The sequence below is a fragment of the Rhamphochromis longiceps genome, linkage group LG5, assembly GCF_057381845.1.
Source record: "Rhamphochromis longiceps isolate RC_006_pf linkage group LG5, R_longiceps_female_GT1.1, whole genome shotgun sequence".
NCBI classification, from domain to species: Eukaryota; Metazoa; Chordata; class Actinopteri; order Cichliformes; family Cichlidae; genus Rhamphochromis; species Rhamphochromis longiceps.
The window spans coordinates 28,420,567-28,448,263 of record NC_140561.1 but is presented as its reverse complement, the minus strand read 5'-3'; the positions used below and the strand labels follow the sequence as shown (position 1 = coordinate 28,448,263).

The following is a 27,697-nucleotide window of genomic DNA, read 5'->3' as shown; positions in this document are numbered from 1 at the left end:
CATCATTGGCCTGAGCCGTCATGCACAGTGAGTCTGATCCTTTGCTGTGAGAGTCTGACAAGCATGTTTCTGGTCAGTTTGGAAGAAATAATATCACAATGTTGATCTTTTTTCCAATATTCCTTCTCTTTTACAACATAAACTGTGATCAAAGGTACTTGTGTTCACAGCATGTAATAATACTGACAGTCCAGGGCATTGTGGTCTGTTGAGCTAGGGTTAGGGTTAGCAATTCAGACATATGTAATCAATATTAAACGTCTCTGACGTGGGCCACTGTCCGCAGTGTTGGGAAATCCATACCAGGCTGGAATGAGTCAAGGTAAGTGAGCATCCACGAGAAGACACAGCAGATGCATCCTACTGACAGGACCAGGAGACTCCAGAAGCCGAGCATCTTCTCTTCAATGCCATCCTCTCCTGTCACCCTCTCTGCCCGCAGCTCTTTGAGTATGGGGTAGATAAGGGCGCAGAGAAACCCTTATTACTAATTTGTATTATAATTCAATTTTCATGAAATATTCATATTCAGTATCGGTCCTTTTATATTATAACCACGTATCCACCCAGGCTCATGGTGGGGCAGGGCTCTGTCCTGGGATGCTTGAGTACAAGGTAATGTACACCCTGGCCAGGTATCCAGTCTGTCAGAATTGTTTTCAATATTTGGTTCAAAAACACGAGTGACAACAAAAATCCAACTAGGATTCTTGCATATGATGAATGAAGTCTGTCTTTGACTGTATTGTCCAGCTGATCCATCAAACCCCCAGCAGGTGAACCTTATTCATGACATAACACGGCAACAATGTAAAAAATGAAACAGCAACAGTCTAAATGTAAAGTGCATTCTAAACTGCTCTTCAATAAATCATATGCAAAGAGTCATTCAGGACTGTAAAACGTGAACTACAGAACCCAGAGTCTTCATCATTAAATCTCTGGTTGCTTCATTTTTCTATCCTATATCAGATACTTTAAGGTTAGGTTAGGTAAACTTGCATTCTCATGGTGAGGCAAAGTGCTTTATGTGTGTATGTGCGTGTCATGAACGGCTATAAAAGGCCTATAATTAAAGAACAAAGCGGGGTTTGAGTTCGAGTTGCGGCAGACTGTCACTACTTGTAAATGGAACGCAGCCTCCCTACGGCGGACAGCTAATAACAGGAATCGGACGCGGTCCACCCGAGTCCACAGCAACCACCATAGCAACCGCCTAGCATGACCTTAAAAACATATTCTGTCTTCATAACTATCAAACACGTGAAATGATTTGCAAAGTGTTTAAGTGTTACAGCTGTAGAGAGCTATGGCGGCATCTTTGGAAGCTGTTAACATAGCTAATAATATACGATGTAACCATGGAGACAGTCAGTCACGTGAGCTAGCGGTGCACGTTTACTACAGTGAATAAGGTGATTGCGTCCACACGCTGCAGAGGGTAAAGACATTACGTCAATATTGTTTTATATTGATATATATTTGCCTTCTGTTGACCATCACCTCAGGTTCACCATTACAGTTTCAGCAGACAGATGCACACTGACTAAATATGAACACATTCAAAAACTCATGTCTCAGAAATAAGCACAGATGTTCATGTTTGTCATTAGAGTTTTATTTGTAAGAAAATTATGAGCTTCATATTGTGTATCAAATAAAAGAACATTTCACAACTCTGAGTCAACAGGAACAGGTAACAGAAATGTCTCTAATGTAGACGTGTACAGTGTAGTGTAAGCATTAAAAGATCATAAAGGAAACACTAACATTTATGTGAAACTAATTGTAATAAAAAAATGAACAGGTGGTTAATAGATGTAAAAGAAATAATCTGAAAACAACACTTTTTTGGTCTAAGTGATCAAAGTAGAAAACAGAACTGATGCTCAAAAACAAACCGTAGCTGCACTAATATTACACATCTCCATTGTTGTGGTGAACAGACATGTTGCTTTTAAAACCACATGCAGTGTGTGACCGTGACTGTTCACTGAGACCATGAACGCCACTTTGCTGAAGCCTTCGCCTTCTTCTTCTTCTTCTAAATTGGAAGCAGAAGGAGCACGAGCTGCTTTGATCTACTGAAATGAAAAAGCAGAACATCTGAGTTGAAACCAGTCAGCTGAAATCATTAAGACAGGAACAAATTCAATGCAGTGGCTCAGGTGGCTTAGCCTGTTACAACTGTTGATACAAGCTAAATACGGTTAACACACAGTGTCAGGGAGCTCCAGTGTGGGAACTAGTGGCTTTAGGTTTGTAGTCATTTAACTTTCATCCATTCATTCATTTAATTCAGGAGGAAGAAATGTCAGGTTGATGCAGGCTGGTTACATGCATTTGGTCCCATGCTGTCTTTAACTAAATGACTTGGTTCACTTTATGGCTGGGCTGTATGTGGGGTTATATCATGTTATTTGGGCAGGAGTACCTGTCCTCTGTTAGACTTAGAAAGTTTCTCCATAAGTAGAGTTTCTAACTCTTCTAGCACATCTGTGGCTGACAGCTTTTTGGTGGCTCTTTTTACCCCACACTGGTTGTGAGTGTGTAAATAGCCCCACTAGTTCTTTTGGGTTGCAGTTAACTTGGGAGGAAGGGGTGGGTCTGCCATGACTAGATGAATACCAATTATCTGGGATACATAAATTTCATAATGCATGCATATATGTCTATAAACCTGCCTGTGGGCTGCCATTTTTACATTAAGTTATTTCTCTGCTGGATCTAAATAATGAATGTGTTACAGTTAAACTGACACTGATCAGTAGTGATGTGCGATACCACTGATTTCCTTTCCGATCCAATACCAGGTAATATTCAGGGTGGTATCGACGATACTGATCCGATACCGATACTTTGTACAAAAACTTATTTTATTTATTGTATCTCAAATTATAGTGTCATAATGATTACAGGACATCAGATTACTTGTTCTTATCACTTAACAATGCAGAGTTCATCACATAGAAATAAAAAAAAAAACTGAAGTTGTGCGCTATTTGAACACCTCGCCTGCCTGCAGCACTAAAGGATTCAGTGAGAGACGTCTGTCTCGCCCTAGCAGCACCTGTCCCTGTCCTCCTCTTCAGTTCACCTCAACATATTCTCCTCATATTCTGTGATATGATTTACTCTGAGGTGTTTGACAAGGTTATTGATGTTGCCACAACCATACATGCCAACCCTCCCGATTTTTCCAGGAGAATCCCGAATTTCAGCGCCCCTCCCAAAAATCTCCCGGAGCCACCATTCTCCCGAATTTCTCCCGATTTTCCACCAGGACAACAAAATTGAAAAACCATATCGCAGAATTCAGCCAATTCCAGTTTCCAACAATGACGGCAGCTACTTAGTTTTAATATTACTCTTAGTTCTCTTTCTTGGTCGCAAAAAACCTTTAACATATTTTCAGGTGAGAATGTAGCTGTGTAAACTTCAAATATCTGAGCCGACGACACATCGTCTTCAAACCCCCGCGGTCTTTCGCTACTCGGGTTAAACATGATGTATGAGTCACTTTGATAACTTAAAAATGTTATTGTTTGGCTTTTTCAGTGTTTTATTTGTTCGTGGGTAAATCGGTTTGGCTGAGATTAAAGTGATTAGATTAAATGAAATTAAATTTTATTAATCCATCGGGTGGGTTCCTCCGGGGTTTTCACACAGCTGAATAAACGTCAAACAGAAAACTGATTAAACAGACGGTCGAGAGTTTAAGTCAGCGCCCGGTTATATTTTAGATAGCAAGGAGCAACAGCCCTTTTGAATATCTCCCTAATTCTGAGGTCTCAAGGTTGGCATGTATGGCCACAACACCTCACTTTTTTGCCACATGAGACAACCATGTGTCAGCTGTTTGTGGAGGTAAAATACGTCCACACATGACTCCAATTATGCTCAGCCATTGTTGTGAGTGCACGCCAGTGGCTGTGAGACATTTATACAGCGTATTTCGCACATAAGTATGAAAGGCGGAAGAGGAAGTAGTTCCTTTGAATGTAGACAATCCGAATGATGTAGTTTCTTTCCACTGTGTTCCTGTTAATGATAAACTACACATTTACCCTAAAGTACTAAAATATCGATATTTTAATGTGAGAATTGATTCTAGAACATAAATGATTGGTATCGGAGGAATCGATATTTCAGGATCGATCCGCACATCACTAATGCTTGGACTTCTTCTGTGTTGTAAATGCACAAATCGGTCCGTCCATGATTACATTGCTCCTCCCATCAAAAGGTCTGTGCATGCGCAAATATATCGCCCTTCGTTGATTATTGGACTGACAGTTGTCGGTTGGAAAATCTTTACATATCGGCCAACCCTACTGGGTGACCAAACAGACCCAACTGGGCACACAACTGTGGAGACAGAGACACGACTGACTTCATACAGGAAATATGAAGCACAGATACGAAAGTAGAACACACTAGACACAAACATAGACAAACAAGAACTAGAAATATAAGTAACAAAACTGAGGGGGGAGAATTTGAACATAATTCCAAAGAACTAAAAAAGTCCAAAACAGGCTGAAAATATTGGTCTGGAGACCCAGGACTATGACAACCCAATTTTCAGTAGGGCTGCTATCATAGAAGTCCTCATGCTTTTTTGGGCTTGCAGTTTGCAGTGTTTTCAAGAAAGACTTTAGTAATACATAGTCACATTTTGCAGTAGGTACATTCTTAGTACTTTGTTCTTGAAGTAGAACGTTTTCTTAGGTTCTCTCTCAAGCTCAGTAACCTAAGTAAGGATGTTTAGGAAAACATGGTTTGTGTGGAAAAATAACTAGCAGATTTTTTTAAGAAAAAAGATTCATGATGAAAAAAAAATGAAGCCTTTGATTTCTAAGGTGTGGGGAAAAAAAGTGATGAATATTTAATGTACATGGGCATTCTGAAATAAGTTTTGCATAATAACTGTTGAAAGCAGTACCCTTTTTTTCTCTGTTCTCTGTATTGCAAGAAGTGGGGACTATTGATTTTTATTCACAAAAGTATAATATTAAGATCCACAATTCCCCTCAAGTTGTTGCTAGGCATCCACAAGACACCAAAGACATTTAGATGAAAAATAAAGAGACTCATACAGGATTACAAGAAAATAATGGACCAGCGTAAGACCTTGCATTAGTAACTGCTGGTTGCTGTTGCAAAATAAATAGAAAAGAAGCTCAGACAGTATTTAGTTACCCAACTAAATACGATTGGGGCGATCGTGGTTCAAGAGTTGGGCGTTCGTCTTGTAATCGGAAGCCCCGGCTTGGACAGTCTCAGTCGTTGTGTCCTTGGGCAAGACACTTCACCCGTTGCCTACTGGTGGTGGTCAGAGAGCCCGGTGGCGCCAGTGTCCGGCAGCCTCGCCTCTGTCAGTACGCCCCAGGGCGGCTGTGGCTACATTGTAGCTTGCCATCACCAGTGTGTGAATGGGTGGATGATTGTGTATAGTGTAAAGCGCTTTGGGGTCCCTAGGACCAAGTAAAGCGCTATGCAAGTACAGACCATTTACCATTTACCCAAAGTCCAACTAGCCCCCATTGTTGGTATTAAATTAACAATTAATTAATAGGGCAACTACATATGTAGGCAACTTACTGGCCCATAAAGAAAATAAAGTTCAGACAATAGCAAAAATATAAATTATATACATTTTATTATATTTATATAAATTATACTATATATAAAAATATCCCTCTTGCCCCTGCAGGTGGTCTATCCTTCAAGCTCGAGTCCCAGACCCAGACAACAAAGTAAGGCTATTTTTCGTAATAGTAATAAATCACACAGCAACAGTACATTCATGTAATTGTAAAAAGCATGATAATATATTAAGTAATCCAAAGTATTCAGAATACGTTACTCTCATTGAGTAACGTAATGTAATACGTTACAAAATACATTTTGGGGCATGTATTGTCACGGTCTGCAGAGGCAGGCCGTGCGGTGGTGTGTGTAATGGACCCAGGAGCGTACACAAGTGAGTAGACGGGAGTGAGTTTAACAGAAAGCGAGCCTTTAATATGACTGAAGACCAGGAATACAAACACAGCAGGGATAGCGTGGCTAAACTATAACTAAACTGGGAAAACTAATACTGTGACAAACTAAGAGAACTCTGAGACGAAGATGATCACAAAAGACTGATCGTGAAAACATGGGGGTGAGAACACAGATGACGCGACACAGACTACATGAAACACAGAGACTAAATACACAAGAGGGATGATCAGGGGAAGTGGCCACACATGGGAACACAGCTGACACAGATAAACATAACAAGACATGGCAGGAGTAAACAACACTGACGGGAGACTGTCAAAGTAAAACAGGAAGTACACAGAGGTGCAAACAGGAGGAGAGAGAGAGCACAGGCATAGTGGGCTGGGGAAACATGGAAGGAAACACAAGGAGGGGAGATGAGGGCTCACAGATACATAGAGGGGCACACAGGGGATAAAAGTCACAAGGGGAAGTCAAATAAGGAACACCACAACAGGACAACTTAGGAAACATGGCCTAAATAAGGAACGAAATACAAAAATACAAGAAACTAAGAATACTGGGCCCACATGGCCCAGGACCATGACATGTATTCTATAATCTGTAGTGGAATTACATTTTAAAAGTAACCTTCCCAACACTGTGTATATATATATATATATATATATATATATATATACACATACATACATATGTGTATACATATATACATACATATGTGTGTATATATGATAAATATGATTTTTTTTTGTTGCCATTTTTCAAGTGGTCTTAAATTTTTGATCGGGACTGTACTGTATACATTAAGTCTACTGTAACTACCTTTTTTTCCCCCACATGTGAATCCCCAGAACACTGAGTTTATACTTCATGCACCCTTCACACAGCATTTCTCTTTCTTAGCTCCACCTTGGTCTTAGAAACACCGCATGAAAAATCTGCTTTGGTGTTGGAGGCTGTATACATTATGAATGTTGCTTCCAGCTTCTCCTAGGAGGGAGGAACAAGCTGAAGCATGGAGGAGGAGAAAACTGAAAGACAAAGGAGGGAAACAGAATAGATAAATGTTAAGAAAAGTAAAAGACATTACCTGTTGTGATACAAAATAATAGTAAATTGCTATCTATTTACCCCAGTTTTTCCTTAAGACTATGAAATATGGATACATGTGTTAAAAAAACATTAAAAGTGATGATCAGATTTTGTATGAGGTACAGATAAAATTTACAAGACATGAATACCACCAAGACAAATATCTCAGAAACCTCTGGGCAAGCTCGCACCAATTATATTTTGTCTGAAATGTCTCTGGTTAATTTATTTTAAAGAGTAAAGACTTTAAAGAGCAGGAAAAGTAGGGAAATGAAAAGCAAACCAAAAAAAGAAATATTAAGAAATCTTACCATAATCAAAATCTTATAACTTATAACTTCAAGTGATCATGTTAAGCTTTCTTCAGTTCCGGGATCTTGCTTCTAGCCATGCTGACAAGTAATTGGATTCAAATTATAGGCCACAGACCATGCTCTCTAAGTGCACTGCTTAAAAACATTAAATGAACACTTAGAAAACACATCAGATCTCAAAGGGAAAAAAGTAATACTGGATATCTATACTGATATGAACTGGCTAATGTGTGTGGGTGCCATAGTTTTATGGAAATCAAAATGATCAACCTACAGAAGAATGCATTCAAAAATAGGGGTGGGCGATATAAACGATATACGATAAAAACAATATAAATTTGGCCAACAATAGAGATTTTGACTATACCGCTCTATCACAATAGCACATGTTGATGATGTCATCAAGCTGCGCCTGTTTTGGGCGAAAACATGGCAGCGGCTGCAAGCATGGAGCATACACCTGAGGAGGAGGACGAGGTGCTCGTAAAAAAGACCGGTGTGGCGTCGGTCATATGGAACTGGTTTGGTTTTAGGCAGTCAGATACTGAGCAGAAAAATATAATCTGCAAAGTATGCCAAGCGACAGTGATTTCAAAGACAGGAAATACCGGTAATTTGTTTTATCATCTCAAGACTAAGCACATTTTGGAGTACCAGGAAAGCCAAAAACTGCGCACTGCACAAACGCCCAATCAGTCGAGTGGAAATAAAAAAGGTGACCTTAGACGCCAGCAGACCAATATTTTCCAAGCCTTTTCCAAAGGCACTCCGTATGCCAAAACAAGTCAGCGGTGGATTGACATCACAAATGCCATAACAGTGTACTTGTGCAAGGACATGGTGCCGTTTCTCACAGTGGAGAAAAGCGGCTTTAAGGACATGGTTAAAACACTTGATCCACATTACGAGGTACCTGACGGGAAACGTTTTAACCAAACTGAAATGCCCCAACTGTTTGACCAAGTCCGCGAGCAAGTGAAGAAAGAACTCCGGAGCATAAAACACTATGCAACTACTACGGACTTGTGGTTGAGTCGCACAATGGAGCCTTACATTAGTCTCACAGTCCACTTCATCAACGAAGAGTGGAAGTTGTGCAGCACATGACCTACAGACATCTTATTTCCCCGAGGATCACACGGGTGAACAGATATCTCAGGGATTAAAGGAAGCACTGGAGTCATGAATTTCAAGTCTGCATAACCACCGACAATGGCGCAAATATTGTGAAAGCAGTGGAATTGAGCGGTTGGACAAGACTGCAGTGCTTCGGCCACAGGCTCCACCTCGCCATTGGTAAGTTAAACGTTTCTTTTAGTCCTAGTTCAATAATATGCGCATAAGTGATGTGCAAAATGCACACCAATTTTCAGGCTTTACTGTGCAAATGCGTACCTAATTTACGACTGAGACCACGAGCCCGGTGCGCACTTTCCAACATGTCCGAAATACATAAAACATTTTTAATTTTGGTGCGTACCAATTATAATGTCGTACCAATGTAGGTACTCATTAGAGTTCTAAAGCAAAAAAAAAGTCAACCCCTGATTATATGTGACCCATCACAGGGTTTCTCAAACATGCGCACACATACAATGTGTGTGTTATTATTACATCATTATACAGTGTATAATTGCTTTTAACATTCTATATTAGTAATACTACATATTAATGACTAAGTATGGTGTGGTGTTTTTAATCATCAAATAAAATAATTAGTTCAGTCTTATCTAGGATTAGATAAATACCAGTAGTATTTGTATATGGTTTTTTTTTGTGTGTCCCGTTTGGATCTTTAGCCATCAGAATTGTTGTCTTAAGGCCAAGAAAGATGCCAAGCGGATTTATTTTACCAAGTGGATCATCATGGCCTTGCCATATTGGTCCACTTGATTGACCTTTATTATAATTATGTATTTATTTTATTTTCGGTTGCTACAGACGGGACAGACATGACTGGGGGATAGGACAGGGAGAAAGAATGAAAGAAAGAGAGGGAGAGAAAGAAAACCAGAGGGGAGAAGAGACGGTGAGAAAGGGGGGAAGAAAGAAAGAAAAACAAACAAAACACCTGGATCACCTGTATGGAGAAAAAAAAAACAGAAGAGAAAGCAAACAAAAAAAGAGCAACATAATAAAAAACAGCACCATCACAATAAACTAGCTAGCAGTAGATAACAGTAGATACTAAATATTAAACGATATTGTGCAGCACGCAAGATAGACAGCGCACAATGTGCTTTGAGGCAGCAGCCAAGAAAGCTGTAGTCCCCGTCTGTGAATACCCGTGTGTACACCTGTGTGCATACCTGTGTGGATCAGCATGCTTGTATTCCAAAGGTTTCTCCATGTAACAATCTGCTAGGGAGTGTGGGGAGCCATAGCCCCGTCCCCCAGGGCATGAAGCAGGTATGGAGGAGATCCAGGCCCCAGATATCCAGAGGCCCCAGAGTACGAGGACCCGAGGAGGACCACCAAAAGGGGGGGAACCGTGCCACCCTCCTGGGAAGAGCTGAGGAGAGCCCCAAACGAGAGGTCACCCAGCAGCTATGGAGAAGAGGCCAGAGGGGGTTGCAGTGGCGTGCCCACGGGCTCTGCCGGCAGCCAGCTGTGCCAGAGAGGACCGAGCTTCAGGCCCAGAGGCCAGAGGCCTGAGGGCACCCCATCCCCCAGAAGGGGCCCAGCCGGGCCGCAGGCGCCAGGCCCCGCCAACCAGGAGTCAGCCGGTACATACATGAGCGCCCAGACCCAGTCGACAAGGACCACCAACACACCAGCGTCTGAGGGCATCAGCCACCGGCAGGGAGTGTGGTGAGGGGAGATAGGCCTCCATACTTTGGAGGGCCTGAGATGTACCCAGAGAGGTTGAGTCTAAGACCCAAGCTGACATATAGACACAGACGAGCAGGCGCACGCGGACACAAACGTGCATTCCCACTCCATATACACAACCAAATACTCGGCACTCACCCAACGTGTAGACAGTCACAAATAGACATTGCACAGACAGTCACACTCCCCAAACATACTCTATATCCCAGGTCCAGGTACCCCCACCCCCAGAGGGGCAAGCCGCACCTAAACCCAGGAGATGTAACCCTTCTCTCTGTGGTGGAGGCAAGCGGACCACCTCCTTATCTGCAGTGGCAGTGAGGCCCCACATCCCAGACCCCAATCTGACGGCCAGCACCTCCTCCCAGCCCCCCAGCCCTGACGGCTAACAGAACCGGGGTGAGTGAAGACCCCAAACCTCCCTACGCCCGCTCATATGTAGTGTTGCTGTGTGCTGTTCTAAAGTGCATTTAAAACACAGGAGAGCATGGTACTAGCTTCCTCTCAGAGGGCAGCACGGCTCCTCCCGAAAACCCTTAGTGTCTATATGCATTTAAAATTGAGGGTAGGGCACCAGCACCGGTATTTGTATATGTTGTTGATGTGTTTGTACAGATGTACAAACAGATTCCATCAGGCCATCAGACTGCTGAACACGTCATAGACACCTCAGCTTCACTACTGGAACTTCAACATTATGCACTCCACACTGTATATAAATGCCACTTGTTTTGCACATATTCAACTCTGTATATTTTATATATTTCATTATTATTATTATTATTATTATTATTATTATTATTATTATTATTATTTTTTTTTTTACTATTTAATTTGTAAAAATGTGTATATACACACACACACACACACACACACACACACACACACACGTAGGAAAATATTTAGTATACACATCCAGAAATGCATACACTATTATATATTGTACATATATTTATTAGTTTCAGGTTGGCCATTCTTGTATTTTGCTCGTTTGTGTTGTTGTGTTTGCACATCTCTGTTGCTTGTGGGGCTCGCACACAAGAATTTCACTCGCATGTGCTGTGCCAGTGTGCCTGCACATGTGATGTGACAATAAAAGTGATTTGATTTGATTTGATTTGATTTGATGTTTTGTTATCTTGTGCAAGTGTAACGGGACTAATAATAATATCTTCCAATTTTATCCTTGGAGAGAAGCATGAAAGACACCTGTGTTGAACATGCAATTGGCAAGTGCAAGAAAATAGTGAGTGCCTTTTCTTACACTTGGAAAAGGAAGAGAGAAATGGCTAATGCCCAGGCTGAGCTAAACCTGCCTCCTCACTGCCTCATCACTGAAACGCCAACAAGATGGGGGTCTCGACAACAGATGATTCAGCGGGTACTTGAACAGGAGAAGGCCATATCACAGGTCCTGAAGGCAGATAGAAAAACCAGGCACCTGGTACCAACTTGGCAGGACATTGACGTGTTAGAATCTGTTCACAGTTGTTATCTGTTCTGAGTTCACAGATGCTCTGTCTGGAGAAGAATATGTTAGTGTTTCGTATGTCAAACCTGTGCTCCACCTAAATTACACAGTTCTTCCTCTAGCTGATGAAGACACAGAACTGACGAAGGGCATGAAGAGTGCCATCCTCAAGTATTTAAATGAGAAATACTCAGACCCTGCAATTGATGACCTCCTGGATATGGTCTCCTTTGTCGACCCAGATCATTGTTACGGCTGTGGCCATGAGGACCCTGTGTGGGCTGTTTTCTTTCTGTGTTTCTGTACTGTGCTTAAGACTCTTTCCAGGTCCCTCCCCTAATGAAGAGTAGTGAGCGGCTGATTGGACCATGGAGCGGGTGACTACCTTCAAAAAGCCGCTCTGACAGCTCCACAGAGAGAGGGAGAGAGAGTGGAGCGAGCGAGTAGCTTGACAGCCGACGCGGCCCTGACCCTGGTTTTCCCAGCCTGTACTTTTATTGTGTATTTGTGTGAGCGTGTACTGCTGGAGCCGCTCCTGGTGCATTAGCTGAGAGCTTAGGCACTCGTGGGCTGAAGCGGAAGGGGTGAGCCGCCTTTTCTTTTGGAATCGTTTTCTCCTGTTTTCCGGGTTAGGGAGCGAGGGATAGTGCTGTCATTTGTTTGTTCTGTTTCTTTCCTAGGGTTTAGTTAGTTTTCTTTGGTGGGACTTAGTTGGTTTTGTTTATTATTTTGGCCTGGGCTCACCCTGGAGCTATGCTTCTTTTCCTTAAATAAAATCACCTTTTTACTCACAACTGGTTTGGATGTTTGGCTTGGGAACCAAGGCGGGGATTTGTCTCTCTCTCCTCCAACCTTATGTGCGTCCCTACACGCCTAGATTAAGGGCGTAACAATCATCATATAGAGCTGATAACCGAAGAGAGTTCATTTTAACAAAAGCAACAGCAGAAATTCGCTGTCACGGTCTGGCTGGGGCAGACCGTATGTGTTGCAGAGGAGGACTCAAACGCAGACCAAAACGTGGTGTGGATTAACAAAACAAGCCGTTTATTGAGACTAGCAACGAGGGTACAAAATAATAGGGCATCGGTGAAAACTAAACAATAACCTAAACTGGGTGAACTAATAACAAAACATGAAAAACCTTAACCATAGTGAACTGACATGGGTACCTGGAGATGAGACATGGATGAGCAGACGACCTGACAACAAATGACTGAAAGCACACGGACTAAATACACACAGGAGGATGATGAGGGAAGTGGGAACACATGGGGAAACAGCTGGCACACATGAACATAATGACGTCACAGTAGGAGAGTAAAACTGAACATGATGAACACAGAGACACCAGACCTCTTCACAATAAAACAGGAAACATAATGAGACATAGACATGACAACCCGAACTTGACAACGTAAGACACAGACATGAAACGCATGAAGAGCAGGGGAGATTTAACATAGTTGGAAACACGAGGGGGAAATAATAAGAACTAGAAACACCTAGGCATGATAACAAATGAACTTAGGAAACCTGAAGGGCTTACATAAACTAAAACTCAAAACGCTGGGTCAACAGACCCAGGATCATGACATTCAGTCACTGCTAAAGATGCAAGCTGTGTCTGAGTCACCACCATCACACACAAGCACTGCTGGAGAAGCCCAAAAAGAACCCAAGAGGAGTAAAAGAAGTCTGGGCAACTTTTTCAAAAAGGCATCTTCTCAGCCTGGCCCAACTGCCCTCACTGACAGAGAAGTGATTGAAATTGAGCTTAAGAGTTACTTGCAGGCACTGGATGTTGACGGAGAAGCTGACCCACTGGATTGGTGGAGGCTGCACCAGGCTAATTTTCCCAGGGTGGCAAGCCTAGCCAGGAAATACTTCTGCATTCCTGCCACGAGTGCCCCCTCAGAAAGGGCATTCAGCACCAGTGGCAACATAGTAACATGCCAACGATCTGCACTAAAGCCAGAGACGGTTGACAAACTTGTGTTCCTGGCGAACAACCTCTAATGTGCAAGAAAGTTAGTTTATGGTCCTGCATGCAAGAACCATAAATACTGATGTTGTGTCGTATATCCAATACACATTGTAAGTTTGAAATTTGTTGTTCTATATTTAACAGAAAAGAAACCTGTTAAACTTGAAGGGTTTTCAGCACTTTCTCCTGCATCTCCTCCTCATGACTGCAAGAAAAATGATAACAATTCACTGGCTCAAACCAGAAACACCCACAGTTGCCCAGTGGCTTCTGAAAACTAGACATGTCTATACGATGGAACGGATAACAGCTCAACTACAACTAAAAGTGCCAACCTTTGAGAAAAAATGGAGACTAATTATAAAATATCTTGAAAGGACATTGAAGCCTTAACATTGTTACATCTGTGCTTAGGTATTGGTATGTATGTATGTATACAGTGGGGCAAAAAAGTATTTAGTCAGCCACCGATTGTGCAAGTTCCCCCACCTAAAATGATGACAGAGGTCAGTAATTTGCACCAGAGGTACACTTCAACTGTGAGAGACAGAATGTGAAAAAAAAATCCATGAATTCACATGGTAAGATTTGTAAAGAATTTATTCGTAAATTAGGGTGGAAAATAAGTATTTGGTCACCTCAAACATGGAAAATCTTTGGCTCTCACAGACCTGTAACGTCTTCTGTAAGAAGCTTTTCTGTCCCCCACTCGTTACCTGTATGAATGGCACCTGTTTGAACTCATCATCTGTATAAAAGACACCTGTCCACAGCCTCAAACAGTCAGACCCCAAACTCCGCCATGGCCAAGACCAAAGAGCTTTCGAAGGACACAAGGAAAAGTCTTGTAGACCTGCACCAGACTGGGAAGAGTGAATCTACAATAGGCAAGCAGCTTGGTGTGAAAAAATCAACTGTGGGAGCAATCATCAGAAAATGGAAGACATACAAGACCACTGATAATCTCCCTCGATCTGGGGCTCCACGCAAGATCTCATCCCGTGGGGTCAAAATGATCATGAGAACGGTGAGCAAAGATCCCAGAGCCACATGGGGGGACCTGGTGAATGACCTGCAGAGAGCTGGGACCAAAGTAACAAAGGTCACCATCAGTAACACACTACAACGGCAGGGAATCAAATCCCGCAGTGCCAGACGTGTTCCGCTGCTGAAGCCAGTGCATGTCCAGGCCCGTCTGAAGTTTGCCAGAGAGCACATGGATGATACAGCAGAGGATTGGGAGAATGTCATGTGGTCAGATGAAACCAAAGTAGAACTTTTTGGTATAAACTCAACTCGTCGTGTTTGGAGGACGAAGAATACTGAGTTGCATCCCAAGAACACCATACCTACTGTGAAGCATGGGGGTGGAAACATCATGCTATGGGGCTGTTTGTCTGCCAAGGGGACAGGACGACTGATCCGTGTTAAGGACAGAATGAATGGGGCCATGTATCGTGAGATTTTGAGCCAAAACCTCCTTCCAGCAGTGAGAACTTTGAAGATGAAACGAGGCTGGGTCTTCCAACATGACAATGATCCAAAACACACCGCCCGGGCAACAAAGGAGTGGCTCCGTAAGAAGCATTTGAAAGTCCTGGAGTGGCCTAGCCAGTCTCCAGACCTCAACCCCATAGAAAATCTGTGGCGGGAGTTGAAAGTCCGTGTTGCTCGGCGACAGCCCCAAAACATCACTGCTCTCGAGAAGATCTGCATGGAGGAATGGGCCAAAATACCAGCTACTGTGTGTGCAAACCTGGTAAAGACCTATAGTAAACTTTTGACCTCTGTTATTGCCAACAAAGGTTATGTTACAAAGTATTGAGTTGTATTTTTGTTATTGACCAAATACTTATTTTCCACCCTGATTTACGAATAAATTCTTTACAAATCCTACCATGTGAATTCATGGATATTTTTTTTTCACATTCTGTCTCTCACAGTTGAAGTGTACCTCTGGTGCAAATTACTGACGTCTGTCATCATTTTAGGTGGGGGAACTTGCACAATCGGTGGCTGACTAAATACTTTTTTGCCCCACTGTATGTGTATATATATATTTTTTTCTTTTAAATTAAGTTTTTGAATAACCCCCACCATTATATGCAGCAGATTTGGTCTCAGGTCATGTTGTCGATGTGAATTGCCTTGTTATTTTTGGCAATAAAAGTTAAAAAAACAAACAAACAAAAAAAAAAAAAACTTGAAGGGTTTTCAGTTCAGATATGTGCATCTTTGTTTTTTGTGCAATATAAATACGTGATCAGGACAGCAGGGAGAAATTTAATGTTTATTTATTAACATTTTGCACAATTTAGAATTTTGTGTTTTACTGATATTTTACTTCCATTTATTATTCAAAAATGTTTGCACATTTAGTGTCATTTTTATTTGTTATTTAAGAATTTTGTAAAGTTGAAAAGTTTTGTAATTTATAAAATATTTTATAAAAGTTTTGACAATAAATGTTCTTTAAAATGGCATTCTGTACTTTTTTGAAATGCGTGTATTATTCGGGAATGTATCTGGCATGCGAGTCAGTTTTAATATATCGCGATATATATCGTTACCGCATGTGCTTCAAATTATATCGCGATATAAATTTTAGGCCATATCGCCCAGCCCTATTCAGAAACCAAATCAAATCAAATCAAATCACTTTTATTGTCACATCACATGTGCAGGTACATTGGTACAGCACATGTGAGTGAAATTCTTGTGTGCGAGCTTCACAAGCAACAGAGTTGTGCAAAATACAATAATGTAAACAAGCAAAATACAAGAATGGCTACATCTGAAACTAATAAATATATGTACAATATACCACAATATATACAATATATATATATACAATATATACAATATATACAATATATACCACAAAAATCAAGGTGAAATTGCTGAAATTTCATTGCAGCAACTCAAAATGGTACTCAGTAGCGTGTTTGGCCCTCATGTGTACACATGCCTAAGAACATCAGGGCATCACTGGACTTCTCGACAGTCAGAGGTCCAACCTGATGGCGTCAAATGGACCAAAACATAATGTATCAGAGGAGTTCTATTGGCTTTAGGGTCAGGCGAGTGTAGGGCCAGTCAATGGTATCAATTCCTTCATCCTCCAGAACTGATGCATACTCGGGCTACATGAGGCCAGGCATTGTTGTGGACCAGGAGAAACCCAGAACCCACTGTGCCAGTCTGACGTTGGGTCCAAAGATTTAATCCCAATACTTAATGACAGTCATTGTGCTGTAGCCTGTAGAGGTCTCTGCATCCGGACATGGATATGCCTCCCCAGACCAGCACTGACCCACCACCAAACCAGTCATGCTGAACAATGTTATGGCAGTATAACATTCTTGAAGGCTTCTGCAGACCCTTTCATGTCTGTCACATGTTCTCAAGTGAACCTGATGTCACCTATGAAACGTACAGGGCACCAGGGGTGGACCTGCCAATGTTAGTACCCTATGATACTGTTGGGCTCCATGGTGCCAGGCAGTGAGTACAGGGGGCAATAGAGGATGTTGGGCCCTCAGGTCACCAAGAAGTCTGATTTTCTGATTGCTTGGTCAGAGACATTTACAGCAGTGGCCTACTGGAGGTCTTTTTTTTTTTTAAGCTCTGGCAGTGTTCCTGTTCCTCCTTTCACAAAGGATCAGATACTAGTCCTGCTCATGGGCTAAGGGCCTCCACTTCTACAGCCCTGTCCAGCTCTGTCCTAGAGTAACTGTCTCATGGAATCTCCTCCATGCTTTTGAGGCTGTGCTGGGAGGCACAGCAAACCTTCTGGCAATGGCACATATTGATGTGCCATCCTAGTAGAGTTGGGCTTCCTCTGTTGGGTCCATGTATTACCTTAAGTTACCAGCAGAGACTCTGACCTTAGCCAAATGCAAAATTGTGAACTGGCAACCCCGGAAAGAAAATTGTCAATATCCTCCACCTGCAAAATCATTCCTGTTTCCGGGGTTATCTCATTGTTGCTCCTCTAGTGACCCTGTTGCTGATTTCATTAACACCAAGCAGAAACTGATTTAACAACCCCTTACTTGACTAGATCAATAGCACAGGAGTTTAATTGACTTGATCCTATACTCTGATTAAAAAGAGTTCCTGTAATTTATTTGAGCAGACTATATGAAGTACAGTGAAGGAGAGAGAACAGAAGAAGAAAAAGAATAAGTAAGAGAAAAGGAAAATGCAAAGATGAGGTAGGCATGAGAAAAAAAATGTATTGATTTTAGAGAAAACACAGTAAATATAATGAAAGCTTCATATACTTTTCTAAACACAAAAGAAAATTGTGATAATACAGTGCTCCAAACTTTCATTCCAAAGTGCTTTTCAGTGATTGAAGTGGCCACTGTAAAGGAAATAAACAAAGAACCCCCTGATGACCCTTTACCTGGTCCTTTGTCCCTATTTGGGGGGATACTCCCACAGGGTTTAAATCTGGGACTCTCCACCATTTGACCCTAGAACTGAAGAAGCTTCTCGGATGAGAGGTGAAACATCTTCAAGCAACTTAAAGAAGTCCAGACGCTTTTCTTTTCAAGCTCCTTAGACTACGATGACCTGGATGACTGAGAACCTTCCCAGATAACCAGTGCTCTAGAAGCACAGTCTCCCCTTTAAGCCTTGATTGTTATATCAGAGTGGCAGAAACCGCACAGTGGTTCAATAGATTATACTGTTGCCTCACAGGCTCTGCTGGGAGCTATGGTTTCTCCCACCATCCAAAGCAAAGGCTTAGAACTAGAGTTGGTTCCCAGGTGCCATGCAAGGCTGTCCACCCCTCATAATACTTAGGATAGGTAAAGTGTAAAAAATAGATTTCTTTTAGGGAATTAATAAAGTTTTAACTTCTACCTTCAAGAAAAATCTGAATATCTGAGAAATTTGAGTTATTATTGCTATTGAGGTTTTCAGCTACTACAGGTTATAAGTTCAGATATTCTATGATCATTTCATGTTATCAGGGATTTTTCAGTGTTTTCCAGGAAAAAAAGGAATAAATGTAAAAAAAACAAAAATGTAAGAATCAGATCAAACCATCCCAGCATTTACTTAATATGCAAGTCTCAGACTGGGCACAAATACCTACAAGGGCAACATAACTAATGGTAAAGCCTGTTATGTTGAGCGTGTCATGGTGTTCCAAAAAGCAACTGCAAGTGAAAAATTCCAGGTGTCCTCTCTAATAATATAATTTATAGGCTATAACATGGACTGCATTTTGTTTAAATGCAAAATAAAAGAGGATGCTCTGTAGATATTCATAAACACACACCATACTTCTGTCTGCACTTCCTGTTGTTTGCTATGATTTCCCTCCTGAGCTGCTTCCTTATTATTCAATTAGAGCAGGGAACTCATCTCAGCATCTGCAGCAGAGAAAACTTGCTGAAACCTCTACTGCCGTCAGATACACAAACTGTGTGTGTGCTGGAAGAGAGATCAAGAGAAAATAGAAAAGAGACCAAGACAATGAGATGAAAGTGAATAATTGTGTGTTAAAGGGAACATAGTGACTATGTAAATGATACTGCTTGTCTGCATGTGGGCGTGTTTTAAAGTGTGTGGCAACATTGTCAATATTATGTGTATCATGAAAGTGTGTCAGTTTGTGTGCATTTCTGTTACTAGAAGCCCACCTTCCCTGTGCTCCCTCTGGGTTGTTAAGCAGGTTGACTGATTGTGGTGGGTCTCATTTGACATCCCATGATTCATTTCAGGAGGCGATTTAGTGAGTGAGAGTAAAAGTGTGTGTGTGTGTGTGTGTGTGTGTGTGTGTGTGTGTGTGTGTGTGTGTGTGTGTGTGTGTGTGTGTGTGTGTGTGTGTGTGTGTGTTTTGGCTGCCTTGGGGGAAAGAAGAATGTAGCAAAAGGGTGAACATTTTTCTCTCTTTAACACCATATTACATGATAGATAACCACATCTAGTGGGACACATGATGGATAGGTCTTAAACACACTGACACATACGCACCTAGGAATTGTTATTGTGGTGTGGTTAGAGTTGCATGTGGACTTGAAGGCACTAGACTCTGACATTGTCTAACACTTGCAACCAGGGCGCTATTCACCCAGGGAAAAATCCCCCCATTTTGTCTACACATGCCTGCCCCTGGTAAAAAAAAAAAAAAAAATCATCTCTGGTAGGGATAAAAAAAATTTCTCTCCCTTTGATATTTACCGTTGCATCTTGAAACAGCCCACAGCATGAACATCATTTAAATCTGATACTGACGTTCAGCACTCCTGACACTCATCCTATTACAGTACTCACAACTCTCCATGTGACAGTAATCCATTCTGTTCCAGTTTTTCATTAATCCAAACAGCATTGTGTTATGTTACAGAATAAAAAGCAGTGAACCAATTCAAAGTATTGGGAGACTCCCTGATAGCTGACATCACAATTCCCTACAGAGGTTAGTTGTGCAGCTTTTTCTTTCATTTTGCTGAATTACAGCTTTGCATCGTGATACTGTCTGTGACATCTTGCAGGAAAAAAAGTCCATCATTTTCTAAGTTGATATATAGTAATCCACCATAGGAGGACATTTATTTAGCTTAATACTTTGTAGCCCTCAGCTGTAACACGCTGATGGCGTATAGTTGTCACCCTGCCGAGCTGGCAGGCAGCTGGCAGCATGGACAGCCAAATTTTTTTGAATGTGATAACTCGAGAACGAAGTGACATCATCATGTTCAAATTTATACCTTATCTACTAAAAATCTCAATGTATTAAACTACAGTCACTACATGGTGTTTGGCTTTAATTAGAATTTCTTCAAGAAGATTCTGATTTATTTTGTCTTTTGATCCAATGTGTGCTCCAAATGTGTTCAGAATACACCTTCCAGAAAGTAATCTTTATGTAGCAGGTGCTTTTCTAATTAAAAATCATTTAAAAATATGGTAAAATATGCATTTTACTGTATAACTGGTTTACTTTTAAACTTAACATTTTGCAATAGTTTAAAACGTTTTTTTTTTCATAATATTGACTATGAACTTTAGCACTTTAGAAATGTGATGATTTGTTGGATTATTTTTTAATTCTAAGGTCGTTGCTATGTTTATCTGGTAAATAAAAAAAATGCATATATGCTGATCTCATGCATTAAAAAAATTCCATTCAATGACTTTCCTCCATCTATCTCATTTTCGTCAGTCATCAGCTCCTCAAAGTACTCCGTCCATCTTTACACACTTGCCTTACTTTTTAGTTTTCATCACATCCATTGTCTTGCCTTACAAGTCTTTCTCTCATTTCTCAGCATCTCACTTGAAACTCATTATGTGCCCTTTGTTGCCTTTGCCACCTCCCTCTTTGCCACATCATGCTGTTATATAAGGTTAAAAATAATCATTATTTTGTTTACCAAAGGCCAACATAATTGTCTGTTTTGCTTTTACCTACGGCCACTTTTCAGTGTATCAAAACATTTTGCCACTCTGCTACATCAGTGCAGTAAAAGGCAATTACAGGTTGTTCACTGCTGCGTTTGAAAGGGGTTTTCCAGAGTGACGTTTCCTTTTTCAGTGGGCACATTACCAAACTTGGCGGCTCACTTTTTGCAACCATTTTAACATCTCAAGTTGCCATTAAATTTCAGCTTATTTTAACATTTATATATAAATATACTGATGCATCTAACTTTTCCCCCCACTTTGTGTACATCAGAATTACATCTCTGATGAAACTTTTCAAACACTATTCAGGCCTGGATGTCATGTTAGCTGGGTTCTTAGTGTTAGCTCTGTCAATTTTCTGTGGTGGCTTTTCCTGAATTTGAAATGAAAATTGCATCCTTGCCCTGATGTATGCATTGGCAGGATAGAATTGCATTGACAGGGAGGCATAACATCAACAGAAAGTGTACTGTGTGTAAGGATGATAAAAGTTCAGCATATCATGCATTCTTTCTATTGAAGTTTGACGCATATGAGGTATGATGTAATGATCGTAAGGTCGGTATTGTGATTCATTGCAAGCCTCATTTCTCTCGCTGCCATTAAGTTTTATCTTTGTGTTAACCTACCCCTTTACATTTTGGAGCAAGAAGAAAAGTTTTCTTGGCTTGTTTATGACTCTGTTCACAGTTGTCCTTGAAGACAAACCAAAAACATCTCTTCATACAAAGAAAGGCTATTCAGCAGCTGGCAGTGGTGTTGACTCCTTCACTCAGCCTTGAAGAGGGGAAGAATCACCAGAGCGCAATACAAGTCTGCTCATTCTCAATCCAGTCACCTCCAGCCTGGCTGACTCAGTCTGTCTGTCTTCTCTCCATACACAGAGTGAAAGTAGGTATGCATGTGTCATTTTGTTAGATCAGATTCGCATGCCTGCCACTACGTTTTTGGAAATAGTTCACATTCATGGCGCTAATGTAAAAAGTATGTTTCTGTTGTGTTTTTACATTAAACATCTGAAATACTTCCAGAAAAATGACAGCTTGTTAATCAAATTAAGCAAGAAATAATGTCTTATAATGAATAATTATATAACATATTAAGAAATTTTCCATCCATAATGAGTTACTCAATTCAATGCCCAAATCATCAATTTACAGAGTCCCAACAAGTTAGATTTCTTTCTTTAATAATTATACATAGCATCTGGAAATGTACTTACATGCACATTTTTAAATGCAATCCTAAATGTAGAACACTACTTCTTACTGTTGAACAGTAAGTTGAACAGTAACCATTAGGACTGGGCAGCTATGGCCCTGGTGGCAGAGCATATCATTTACCAATTGGAAGCCAAGAGGACTGGTCCCCTGGATCATAATGTTGAATTTTAAGATTGGTTCCTGAAGGTGGAATGCATCCTCAATTGCGTAAAATCCTTTTCCGAAAGCAGGGCATGTTGTGAGTATAAACTGCATCCAATTACAGGACTGGTTTGATCAACTCCTTCATCTATACTAGAGATGGCACGATACCACTTTTTTATGTCCGATACCGATACCGATATCATAAATTTGGATATCTGCCGATACCGATATGAATCCGATATAGTGTTTTTTAATCAACAAAACTGTTTTTTTTTTAAATATCTTGCTGCATTTTGTATATGTTCATACTCAAGTTTAAAACAACAACTACACTAAAGCTATTCTGTTATACCTATATGCAAAAAAAATTTCATAGTTCAGCAATACTGATCAATCTAATAAACTTAAACCTACACCATCCTCCCTATTCTGGTATTTTAAAGAGTACTTAGCATAAATATTAAGCAACCTAACTAACAGGGTTCCAACTCCCAGCAACAACAAAAATAAATAAATAAAAAATAGGGAACCACCCCTCACGCGCCACCTCATGATGCTTAATCGACGTAATCAACCTTAATTTGATGCAGTGTGAAAAAATAAATGCACAGAAATCAATTATTTTTCAAGAAATATTAAATAGATTCAACATCTTTCTTCAACAAAATTGCAGACTGCACAGATGGTACCTTCCCAAAGGAAAAAGTACTATAGCTTACTAGGGTATATATATTAGACTTAATAGTCACTATATACAATAATGGACTTCTATACATTTTACATCAGATTAAAACTTTGGGTGTCAGATAATTATTTATTAAAAGCTAGACATTTTAAATGAGAATAAGAAAGAAAAGTATGTCTTTGTGCCCCCTTTTCCCTGTTAATGCCCTATCGGCCCCCCTGGCTAAACTTTGCTAGATCCGCCCCTGCACAGTTACCAGCCGTCAGCTACGTAGAAAAAGATCCTGGTGTAGAAAGTAATATTAAATACATTCTAACAACAGCTGATCAAGCTTAAACGTGCTGCTGTTGTTCAGCCGCTGGTTTCCTCTGTCTGGTGCAAAGTGGGCCAAAAGCAAACAAGAGACACGGACTCGCGACAGAAAAGCCGATCAGCTGATCGTTAAGCAGTTTCATGATTGAAGTAGCAGCCGGAGAGCGAGAGGCAGTCGCTCGTTAAGCTTAACGCAGGAATGCTTTACAAACATTCAGAGATGGACTTACACACTTGCTTTACTTCTCTCGGGGATAACTTTGTCGGAGATGAAATGCCGGTTGCTAGCGAAGCTCCACATGCTATCTAGACCACCGACAGGTCCCGCATGCCACAGCCGCTCTATCACGTGATGCATACTGCTCCAACGTGCTAACGTTCTGAGGTGAGTTACGGCGTGTTGCAAGTTTTGTGCTTTCGTGATATTTAATGGATTGGATTACATTTTTTATTTTTCTCCGATATCCGATCCAGTAATTTAGGTCAGTATCGGACCGATACCGATACGTAATATCGGATCGGTCCATCTCTAATCTATACACATCTAAAGAGCCACTAAAATGAACTAAAGTGAACTGGGAGAGCAGAGCCAGGCACTCCAAAGAAACCAGTGGTTGCCAAGATACTTTTCTTGGATCCACAGTCACCCTTTATATTCTACAGTATATTCTCCACCAGCTGTGCACACATCTTATTAGAAAAAGCAAAGGTTTGGAGGTGATGAAGAGTTGATGCCTTCCAGTTCTTGAAAAGTTGAACGCACTAGATTAAGCTAATGAGGTGTCAGAACAGCTAAAGACATTCCCCAGTGGTTTGAGAGGATCACAGATTATTTCTCATGCAGTTAATATGACTCTGGGGAGCTTTTCTATCAGCAGAAATGAGTTCTGTATCATACTGTCATTACATTTTCTATTGAAATGTGTTGGAAGAGCATAAGCAGCTGCATTAAAAAGGTGAAGAGGCCCTCACCATGTCTTCAGACAATGAGTGGCTTTGGTTAAGGTATTTTGGTCAGCAACAAATGCTGGACCTCATCTGACTGACTTCTTCCCACTTGTCTGGGAAGAAGTCAGTCCCCGAAACAGCCAAATAAGGATGCAGTTAAGAGCAACCAGACTTTCCAGTTTTCATCCTAGCAAACCTCTCAGCTATGAGATGAAAACCCCTGCTCAGTGCAGCCACACACCTGGGAATGCAATCTGGGCGCCGTACTATGACGTCAGTTCAACATCACCAGAGTGTCTTTCTGTTATCTGGATTCACTTACCCTAACACAGGCGACCGGAACAAGTGGTAACCCTCTAAGGTAACCCATGGTTTCCTGATCTAGATACGAGCACATTCAAAGAAAAGGGTTGAGGTTGGCAATAGCAGACCAATCACACTGATTTCTTGTACCAGCAGCTGATTTTACAAAAAATTAATCAGCTATAATATTAGAAAAACTCTTCCTTGTAATGAGGATGAGGGACTGAAGCAATGCCCCCCAGAAACCAGAGGCAGAAAGAGAAAGGTCCAGGAGTTGCAGCTCATCCTCACAGCCTCCCAAGAGTACTGAAGACCTAGGGTCACACATTTTGGTGTTAACCACGTGCACACCCCAGCAGAAGGAAGAGGGAGGCCCAGGTAGAGCACCTAAAGTCAAAGGGCAGGAACCCCCAGAGAAACCACAGACAAAGGACCCAGTGTCCCAGGTGCCCAACAACCACCCGGCACGTGGCAGAGCCCCCAGTGTGTGCAAAAGTGGGAGTGATTTGGTGAATACTGTGGTTACTATCACTGTATGGATTAAAGTATAACCGAGACAAGTTATTAAGAAAAAAGCATTTGAAGGGAGCACACTATTTCAGAAGCAGGGCTTTGTTAAAGAACACCACAGGAATAGCAATAGCATACCACCGTAAACAACTGGACTTATCATTAAGAAAAAAAAGGGATATGTACAACAGCCTCTAGCACAACCTGGAAACCCCCTTAATCGTTCCGTCTCCATGAAATATCAGCAGTGATGTCTCTCTGTATATACACCCTGAGTTCATCCCAGCAGCTGCAAACAATAAGATAATCAGTATGACAATGGACTGCTTGTTAAGACAATACCATTACTAATGGAGCTGAAAAATAAAGCCACAACAACAGCAGTGAAGTGAAACAAATTCCACAAATCTAATCTTCTTGTCACTCCAGGCTGAGCTGCAGGTCCCACTTTCCTAATAAATTGAAAGGCAGCTGGTACACATCGAAAAAGGAATGCTAAAAATTAATACAGGAATAGCTGCAGGGGGGAAAAAAGAACTTGCATGAACTTGCGCTTAGAACTGTAAGGTGAATCGAGTAAAATAAAATGCAAATCTATCAGAAAACATTTATCCATATGGGCTCTTGCTCTTGTTTCTTTTAGTAGTGTCACTTTCCTGTTCCCTTATGCTGATTTATTTTTCCAGTGTCATGGTGTTCGTGTCTAATTTATTTAAACATTGAAATCAAACTTCTTAATGTCTTGACAGTGGCCAGTATCTCATGCTCTCATCGAGACAGACAGTTGAGATACGGCAGACAGGTCAAACAGACCGACAATATGGTGTTCTGAAGATATCCTGCTGCTGAACAAATAATTGTGTAGTGAAAATTTTGCTTGTGCCTCACAGATATTGCTACCTCACCAGTGGGACAGTTTCCTGGCAAATTGGTTTATATTGTTTAAAATATTTAGATATTAGATACATCACATGTGAACACAATCATTTACTGGTATTATATCAAATATTATTTTTATCTTTACACCATTTTAATTAAGTGTTGAAACACGACCTTGCAGTACTGATACAAACAATGTCTTGAATTTAACTTGGCCAATACGTTCTGTGCCCCAACCTCAAATTAACGCCTCATTGCTTGGTGCTTCTGCTGTCTGTGCTCTCATAAAACCCGCTGCTATTCAGGGTATAACACATTTTAATTGAGTCTTTTGAAATAAACTTTTCGACGAGCCACACCCTGATGACATTATTGCCTGAATGGAATCAGGATATCTATCTATCTATTATCGTAATTTCAAATATGTACATCTATCACTTCAGTTTAGGCGATCAAGTAATGCGCTCGGTTTGTCTTTTTGCACTGTAGAAGTATTGTTGAAAAAGTTAGGGACATATTTGAATCCAACTTTTACACTACGATATGTCTGGACCAACTTAAAGGTGATAGATTTGTTGATGATGGTTTAAGAGTGCAAGACCCAAAGCAGAAGATAGTAACAAACAAAGGCTACGTTCACACTGCAGGTCTTAATGCTCAATTCCGATTTTTTGATCAAATCCGATTTTTTTGTCTGCTCGTTCACACTACAAATAAAATGCGACAGCAAACGCGCTCTAGTGTGAACGCTCAAAGCGGCCCGCATGCGCAAAAGAAGATGTCACACAACGCGCTCTGTTTAGACCCAGAGCAAACAATATTGTTTGACTGATGGCCCTTAATATAAAGACTTCGGACTTCACGTTTCCCAATTTTTGCTTTAAGTTATTTTGTTATTTACATAATAATGTAGATAAACTAATAATTATCCGTATTGCTGTTTTAGAGATGAGCGGTGCTTCAAAGGATAGTTGCAGATTTCTGTCACAATCTGCAGATTATACAGTACAAATAAAATGTTCACGTTTCTCCAACGTTGTCTTCCCAACAGTTTCACTGACATCTACACGGGATGGCCAGGAAGCGTTCGCGATGTCTTATCGGGCGCTTCTCCAGTGCTGATAATTGGCGTCTGTCTTGTGTCAGTGACGTAAAAGACGGATTTAATGCGACTAGACCATTCAAACAGCAGTCGCTTTCTGAAACATCGGATATGTATCGGATTCAGTACCACATACGAAAGTGACCCAGATCGGATTTGAAAATATCGGATTTGTGCCGTTCACACTGTCATAGCATGATCGGATATGGGTCGCATAGGGTCAAAAAAAAAATCTGATTTGATGCGCTTTCGCCTGCAGTGTGAACGTAGCCAAAGAAACTTTTATTAGATTGAGTTGCACAGTCCAACAGTGTTGGTCAAGTTACTTGAAAAAAGTAATCAGTAACTAATTACTGATTACTTCCCCAAAAAAGTAATCCCATTACTTTACTGATTACTTATTTTCAAAAGTAATTAATTACTTAGTTACTTAGTTACTTTTTAAAAACACGATTTAC

General features: G+C 40.9%; 1 long non-coding RNA gene across 3 annotated transcripts in view; it reads left to right on the top strand.

The window, feature by feature from the left end:
• LOC146670251 (uncharacterized) overlaps nt 1-27,697 on the top strand; it is a 235,532-nt gene that overhangs the window by 6,730 nt on the left and 201,105 nt on the right. The window lies entirely within an intron of this gene.